The sequence below is a fragment of the Aptenodytes forsteri genome, unplaced genomic scaffold, assembly GCF_000699145.1.
Source record: "Aptenodytes forsteri isolate BGI_AS27 unplaced genomic scaffold, ASM69914v1 Scaffold212, whole genome shotgun sequence".
Taxonomy (NCBI): domain Eukaryota; kingdom Metazoa; phylum Chordata; class Aves; order Sphenisciformes; family Spheniscidae; genus Aptenodytes; species Aptenodytes forsteri.
In genome coordinates, this window is record NW_008795487.1 from 2,104,730 (window position 1) to 2,113,659 (window position 8,930).

The following is an 8,930-nucleotide window of genomic DNA, read 5'->3' on the forward strand; positions in this document are numbered from 1 at the left end:
ATATAATACACCCTTCACTTACTTGCCAAAAATTAAATTGTAGCTCAAACATGAAATGCCTGATGTCACTCCTACTACCTAAATAGCACTCCTTTCATTTTTTTAGGAGCTTGTGATGTCATCAGCTGAAGCGAAAACATCTACCTCATGACCTGGCATGTAAGTGAAGGAGGAACTGATATTTTTAAAAAGGAGAGGAAAAAAAAAGTGCGTTGGTGTTTACAATGTGTAAATTGAACCTGTATACCTTCAGCATTCAGATACCACCTTTTAAATGAAAGCTTTGTGGATCTTAAAGGAATATAAAGTCTTTTAAAGGAAAGGAAGTCATAAAAGAAGTTGTTAACAATGAGGTTCCAGCCTGCAGAACTATTTGTAATAATTTCAGTTAAAATCTATCTTGATATACCCCATAATGCTTGGAATGCTGGTAGGCATAGACAGAATAATTTTATCTTACCGCAGTATTTACATGTGCTGCTGGTTCTTCTTTTTATCTTGTGCTTCTTTTCTGGATATAAATTTTGATAGTTGTGATGAATACGTACTGCGCATGGTGATACCCTTCCTAAAATTAAAAACGCTGGTTGTGCACAAGGTTTAGCTTCTTTTACGTACTCAGATACTTCACAGTAAACTTCCTGCAGTTTTGTGACACTTCTATTTTTTTTTCCCTTAAGTAAGCAAAAATATTTCAATCCTCTGCAGAGGCGTTTTCAGAGATTTTTTTTTTTTTTTTTTTTTCACCCGCTCTCTGCTTTTCTTTTATGTGGCTTAAAGGATTAAAGTGCAGTCATTGCTTTGAGGGGCTGATGTCAGCAGCGAGCTGGGTATTCCTAATTAGTGCCAACACCTGTACCTCATTATGAAGCCTCGTTGAAGCTGTCCAGTGAACCGAGGTAGCTGGTCTCTGTTGCACGTCTCTAATGTGATTATAAAGCCCTCTCCTGATGCAAGTTTTATTACTTATTCAACTTTTGGACTGATGCGGAAAGTGAAGCTAAGCTGAGCCATTTGGCTGGCTACCAAAGATCATAAGGAGTGGCAAAGAGAAGGGATGCAGTCATCTCAATTTCAAGACTTCTGGTTCAAAGCTTGCTTCTGCTTTGACTGTTTAAATGAAATAAAAAGGGGGGGGGAAGTGTTTTTTCTAGTTTTCAGTGTCAGATACTCCGAATTTAGAGACCAGATCTACAGACTCCAGCTGGGCTCTGAACATCTGAGTGCAGTTGCTATTGTGCATAACCCATTGATTTTCTGCAAATAGAGCTTTGGCCTTGACTACTCTTGCACCATCCCTTTGTCTTCGAGGGGTCAGGGCTTACCAATTCTTTTCTACACAAAACAGCATTGGTCTCTCCTCCCACCTGATTCTGTACTGTTAGCAGGGCTGCAATGCAATGTGCTTTGCCGTTCCAGTTGGAAAATACGACCCAGACAGATTTGACTAATAAAATCAATGGCTTAGATGAGGTGGGTCGCTATCGTGTTTGGGCTTTACAGACAAAAGTCTAAGGACTGTTACTTTTTTCTAAGTAGTTTAAGTAGGTTTTTAAGAGTTTAGCTTACAGAATTCAAGCATGCAGCAACACAATGCTGGCTGCAGGTTTTGGGTTATTTCCCTGTGAGTGAGGAGAGAGACAGAATAACTTCAGATGTGTATCTTGGAAAGGTTTGAGATAATAAAACTGTAAGAATTCACATGAGAACACCATGCTAGTTACCCAGATTTGGAAAAATGGAAGGAAATGGAAGTGTAGTGGATTCTTAAACTTCAGACATGGAATTGAAGGTCTAATTATTAAAGGATTGAATCTCTGCAGAGTTAGAAGCCTTGGAGAAAAAAAAAAAGAGGAATAATTAAATAGGCATAAACGTCTGTGTGTTTTTCTGTATTAAATCTGTCGGCTTAGTAACATGTCACTTACAAGAATGTCTTACTGGTCAGTTTCGGGAAAGCTATAATTCAAGTTATTCCTGCTCTGTAAAAGTGCTAACCATCAAGCTATTATATATTCTGATTTTGGATACTTTAAAAGGTTTTGGGTCTTGAGAAATTCTCACAGCCTGTTCGTTTGGTTTTTCTGTTTTGTTTTTTTTTAATTTATTTTTTTAATTTCCTTAGCTTAAAGTTGATCTAGCCATTTTTAAGTCCTTGCAGCACATTCTCTTTAGTGTTCTGTTAGCTTTGTGCAAGCTTGACTGCAGTACCTAGAAATGGAATAAAGCATTTGTTTGCAACTATATATGTCAGTAGCTATTCATGTTAGATTTAGACATGACTTACAGGAGTTGGGAATAGATATAAATAGGTGCGTCTCTGCTACTTCGTAGCAGATACTAAAAAATGACAAGAAAAAAAAAGGCAGAGTAGCAGATTTCAAAGCAGTTGTTTTTGTAAAACAGTTCCTGAATAGCTATATGGAACTCGAGGAGGTTTCACCGATGAATTTAACAATGCTTAATGATGATTTTAAGACTAAAGTGTTTAATGTATAGAAGGCATGCCTGTGCTTCCAGAGGAAGTAAGGTAAGGCAGAGACTGCTCTTTCCTTTGCACAGATTCGTGAGGTGCAGCAGTAGTTTGTGTGTGTGTGTGTGCGCGCGCGCAGATGCGTGCGCACATGCATGTATACATTTCAGGTTGTTCCAGGATGCTTTTTGTTTCTCCTTTCATTCTTTTAGGTTCTCCAAAAGAAAATCGTGAATGGATAGTGCCCTAAGGTGCATGTAGGCTATATTTGCACAGCATGTTTATGTAATTTTTTTTAAATAAACAGCAAAAGCTCTAACACACTGGGAAGGATCTAATCTTTTACTTAATAATTTTGACCAAAATAGCTTTCTACAGTGAACAGTAATTAACAAACTCTTCAGGGCAACAGTATGTCAACTGTCAGAATCTCTGGTTGTTGTGCTCATCATAATCAGAATCTTGTCTGATAAACATACTCATTTATCATGGCCCTATAGACCACCTGTCTGATCTCTAGTCCACAGAGGTCAGGTTAGGAACTGATATATTAAAAAAAAAAAAAAAGTAAAATCCATCGCACAGAGGTGAATTGTTGTGGGTAAGTCTGGTTTCAGATTAGCTCCCTTACTGAATTAGGCCAATTACTGTCTCTGATAATAGTCAACAGTGGACATCTAGGGAAAGAAAGCATTATAAAACTCATATAGACTCTGTTTCTTGTAAAATTTTGACTTTGGGATTTCTGGCAGATTGACATGACATATTGTGTTTAATAGCCCTTGTCTTCCATTTGCTGAACTCTCTTCAATCTGTTTACTTTTCAACCCCTGCAACATCCCGTAGCATTGAGTTTCTCTAAGTAATTTTGTACAAAATGACTTTTTTTTTCCCCTCTTAATGACTTTCCTTTGAAGTTTGTTCCATAACTTCGTGTGTCCCTTATCTTCTGGGCCATGAGAAGCAGTGAGTAGTCTCTTCATCCTGTTCACTTCTTTTTAGCACTTGTGGCAGATCTCTCCTGTTCTGCATCCTCCTTTCTCAGCTGGGTAGTCTGTCTGTTTAATCTCTTACCCTAAAGCCATGGCACGCTTCCCTTACAGCTGTAGTTGGAGGTTCACATTCTGCAAATACTTTTTCTCCAGTGGTGCCGGAGGGAGGGAGAAGATACTCCCTTGCTCTTAGCCCAAATGAGTGATCTACTAGTGTTGCTCATCCATAAAGCTTTCTCCATGTGGCTCAGCGGGTGTAGCAAATGAAACCAGACAGGCTTGTATCAGTGCTTGTCGTCGCTGCTCTTGGGCCCTGCCAGAAGGATGCCTCTTGTATCAACGAGCAGCTCTCTGTGCCTTTCTCCTCCTACAATAGTTTCTGCTATAGCTGATTTGGGAATGCCCAAGGACCCCATTTTTAAAGGCATTCAATTAATGTGTGTGTTTTCATCTTCTTAAGACCTTTCAGAAGTGTCCCGCAGGCGCTGTGGTGTGGCTGTGCATGTATTAACTGGGAGCCATAGTTGCTGTTGGGGTAGGCAGCAGCACTCAGCCTCCCTGGCAGGTACGTCGAAGGGAGCGGATGGACCGTGCCCAAGTGGCTCCTGGGTCACAGCTTCAGTGTGAACAGCTGGTCACTTTTGCTGTTGCAGAGCTGGGGAGGTAGATGGTGGAAGAGGAATCTCAGGTGGCTTTATTCTGCCACAGCCCGAGCGCAGGTTCAGTTGTGCCTTCTCTCAATTGCAAAGCCCCTGATAACCGGTACAACTGCAGCCTGCCCTGTGCCCTGCAGCTGCGCAGGGGTAAGAGCCTGCAGAGGAGACTTCTTTACAGGTTTATAAAAACCTCACTGACCAACTGGAGTTGCATGTACAAAACATATTGACTGTGCAGGTTTTACATTGTGTCATGGAGTCTTAAGAGTGACTGCTGTAAAGGTGTTTGTTTTGTTCAATTTTATAGTTGCATTTTTCATTGTAACCTCTCCTTTTCTCTCCCTGTTTCTCAGCAGAGATTTTATTACTGCTCTTGGCAGCATGGGATTCAGGTGCAGTAGCTGCAGCATGTTGTGGGCTCTTACCTATGAATAAAGATGTGGTGAGACACCTCCCTACTTCCATGGCTTGTAGGCATTTCCATTCTTCCCAGTACAGGAGTGGAGAGTGGACAAAGGGACCTGCTTTGGAGTCAGATTCATTATCTCACACCCCAGCAGCTTTGGAAGGTCAGCTGTGATAGTTCCTTATCCTCACAGGATGGAAAGGATAGTATTTTCCTGTACTTTCTGACTCCACCTATTCAAGTACCAGTGCTGTTTGCGATCCACCCTGTGGGGCAACGCCTTTTTTCTTGTGCCAGAAAAAGCCACCTCCATTTACTCGCTCAGCTTTAGCACAGCTCCAGTAGGACATGCTTTCCACTAGGAACAGTAGAAGGGCAGTGGTCTATTCTTAGTCATTTTAATCTTGTTTATTTAGTCAATGGGGAGGAAGAAGGAAGGAGGAATTTAGAGGAGTGTTAATGGTCAGTCCTGATCTGTGTGTCCCCTCATTCAAAAAATATAAAGGTACTTTGGCTTCAGCTTGGCTGTTTGATGAGAAATTGAACCTTATGTGGTCTTTAGGACGTACCTCTTGACTGCTTTCTCAAACAAGATGTGGCATTTTAGAAACCTTGGGCAAGTACAATCATTCTGTGGTTCCCCTTTCCAGGGCGGCATCAGCCCCAGTGGGCGAGTTTGCTATTTGTTTTGTCATTGCTTCACCTTGTGTTATGATGGGAAAAAAAAAGTAATTTTTCTTTTTGCCTCTGGTCTGTACTTAAAAATGGACAAACATCAGTTGGTCACAGTATCTCTTTCATGATGTCTTCTCCCACCGCAATTTGGTGATTTCAATAAACCTGGAATTATATTTGTTTTTATAAATCTATTTTAAATCTATCTGACTAAAAGACCCCTCAACGTCTTTGGTGTGTTGTATATTATAGATGGTAGCACATAACATTAATTGACTGGCCATTAAAATGATTTTAAATTCATTAGTTATTAAGACAAATTTTGTTGTCTTTTTTTGAAGTTCTTTAAACTAAAAAGAAGTGCTTTAACAAATCTTGTAGTAAATTTTTGCTCCTGTTTTAATGTTTTGACATGGAGAACTAAAATAATAGTGCAACTGCATATAAATGTATCATGTGTGAATGCTAGAAAATATAGTAGGATGTCAGTATTCAACCAATGATTTGAAACAGTGAAACCTACTTTATTTTATTAGCAAGTACCAAAAAATTAACTGATTATTTTAAGCGAGTATCTTGCAGGATATGAGAACTGTTGCCTATGCTATTAATATAAAAGTTGTTTTTCTTAATCCCAAATAGTGCGTATGTTTCTAGATCCTTCCTTCCTTTGATAATATTTCCTGCCTGTGTTCCTACCTGTGATACTAGTTCCTTACCTGTGTTTTGTTATGAAAGCATGCATTAATATAGCTGGAGAGCGGTAAAACAGATACAAGTGGGCAACTGCTGGGAGCATCAGGCAGATAGGGCAAAGTGGCAGCTTCACTTGAACTAGTGTAATACTGGTTATTGCCTAATTTTCAGTTAAGTAGTGATGCTTCTGGTTTGTTTGTTTGTTTGGGGTTTTTTTTTTATCCCACTTCCCCCCCCCCCTTGCTGTGGTACAATTTCATCGCTGTACAACAGCACGACAGTACTTAGTGCATCACAGGGATTTTTCTTCTGTTTGACTCCACGTGTGCATCAGCAGGAACGGCAGCGAGTGGCGAGGCTGCTGGATACGCGCATGGAAGACCTGGATGCAGCTGCCTGCTTTGCCGGAGGCTCCCCGCATGACGTATGGCTGCTCTGCGCCGCAGCTCTGAAATGTCAGGGCTTTCAGTGCTTGCTTCACATGAGTTTATCGTGAGAGTAGATACGGTAAAGACTGCAAAACACTTAAAGCCAAGGTAACGTGAATCATACCGGTTCTTAAAATAGCAAGCCTAGCTAAACGCTCTCTGAGGTTTTTCTGCTCAGTCATATTGGTGAAGCGTGTGCGCGCTGCTCCTGTTTCTCACCGGCACTTGGCACGCCTGTGACTGCAGTCTCCTTGCAGATACAGTGCACGTGGCCATCTTTGTGTGTCGAACCCCCTGGGGCAGCTCCTGGGCAGCCAGCTCCTTGTTTAACCAGCTTAGCACTGGGTGTGCTGACCCGGTATTGGTCCATCTTTAGTAACACTACGTCCACACCAGTCTTTCATCAAAGTGGACGTTGTCCTTAGCTTTGTCTTTGTTGAGTAAGTACACATGGGCTTGTGGGGCTTTCTTTTTTCTTTTGCCCCTTGGTTATTAGATGCCTTAGTGTTAATGTCAAGTATGAGTTTTCTTCTGAGGAAGCCCTGTAAAACAGACAACACATGACCAGTAACTGTGTCTCCCCTGCTGAACACTCTTCGGGGCAGGCAAACTCCCAAAGTGCACGTAGCCAGGGTGGGCGTTTTCCGTGATGCTTGGTGCATATGCGTAGTTAGAGGGCTGTACATAAGCTAGCCCCTGCCTCCTGGGGGTTTCCTTCAGGGATCAATGACGATCAGCCGCCATGAAGGTTTCCAACAGCCTGGCAAGAGGTGGTTTGTTTGTGTGACGCTGGGCTGAGGAAGCAAGAGCTGTGATGGCTTCCCTCTGGCGACGTGGCATTCTCCCTGCCCTGTGGGCCTGCCTGCCCTGCCAGCCACCTTAGCCTCCGGCATCAACCTGCTGTATGGTGGCCAAGATGGTGGCGCTCCATGGGCTGCCCGTGTGTTTAATGCCGCTGTGACTTTCCTGCTGGGAACTTGTTCCTTGTTTCATCGTGCTGGGGGCTTTGTCACTTCCCGAGGGAGGGCCTCTTGGCTGTGAGGCGGGCTCGGCTGGGGTGGACAGAAGTGGAGCGCCGGCAGGGTGTTGCACCCCCTCAGCCATGCGCAGGCAGCGATACCAAGCACGGTACCCTGCTGAGGGCGACGGTTCCCTTTCCTGAGGGCTGTGCCCTCGTTTTAGCATTTCCCCTGGCTGGGAGTGATGCTGGGAGGTGGGCGAGGAGCTGGGAGGTGGGTGAGGAGTGTTCACGGGGCCGCGGCTGGGCAGACACACCTTAGGCGTGCGAGCGTGGCAATGCCAAGCAGTGCCAGCCTGGTTGTGGTTTCAGGGGAAGAAGTGCTTTTTTTCTTCTTTTTTTTAATTTTATTTTAAAAGCAGGCTTTCGCTTAAACTCAATATGGTGTTTTGAAGGTTTTTTGTGTCCAAATCTCTACTGCTGTTTTAGGAAAACAGTAGTTCTGTTAATAAACAGCTGGTGTAAAAACAGTGTTATGTTCAGGAAAGGAAAGTAATTATGAGGACTGAAATACAGAGGAGCAAAACCACGTACGCATTGGTGTATTTGCTTGAATTAATGACAATCTGATGTTGTTTATTTTTTTAAATTGATTCTGCCCAGATTAGTTTGGTCTTCAGGATGCTAATGCTAGAGCTGCAGTGTTTAATGGGCAGAAATATTTCCATGTCAGCCTGGCCCACCTGGCTGCTCTGTATACAGGCCAATGTGTGCAGCTTGCTTCAAAGACGAAAATAAAGCTGCTCGGTCACTGCTGGGTGTCGAGGAAGCACAGGGAAGAGAGTGCGATTTAATGTCTTTCTAGCCTCTTGGAGAGTTTCTGTTGAGGTGATGGTGGCACTGAACGTGTTGCTGGTGACTGGAGAAAGATTTCTGATTTTTAACAAGCTGCTTGGCGTGAGGCGATTTAGCTGAAGGCCTCTGGTGGAAATCTGTCCCCCCTGCTCTCACGGTGGGTCGACGCACGGACACGGCACTGGAAATTAAAAGCTGCACTTCTGTTTCCAAGGTAGGAAAGGCAGTTGTGCTTGGGGTGTGCTGTTTTTTATTGTATCATCAAAGCATGTTATAAATGTGAAGTAGCATCACTTACCCTCTTTTTATACTCACAAAGCAAAATGATGGGCATTAAGTGCTTTGCACTAGACCAAATGATGAATCATTGTCATAGAAGGGCACATGAAATGATGTCAGGGTTCCCTTTTGGCCCATAATCCACAAATGAATGCAGGGTGGGATTATATTTGGGGTTTCTTCATCCTAGGTTTATGATCTATCAGCTGACTTCAGTCCAGAATTTAACTATTTCAGGGGATATGTCATGCTGGAAGATGATATTTTGGCCTTCCCCCCCCCCCCCCATTTTTAAATGCAAGGTCCCCCCCCCCATTTTTAAATGCACAGTATCCTTGTGGCAGCTGCCACAAATTGTCTTAGAAAAAAGTATAAGGAAAACAGAGCTCAAGACTATGTCTAGTTGCTATGGCACTTCATACAGACCCATGTTATTAGCCAGATTTCTGTAACATGCAGTTCCTTGCCTACAAAAATTACTTATTTACCTAATGACAAAGGAGTCGGCTGTC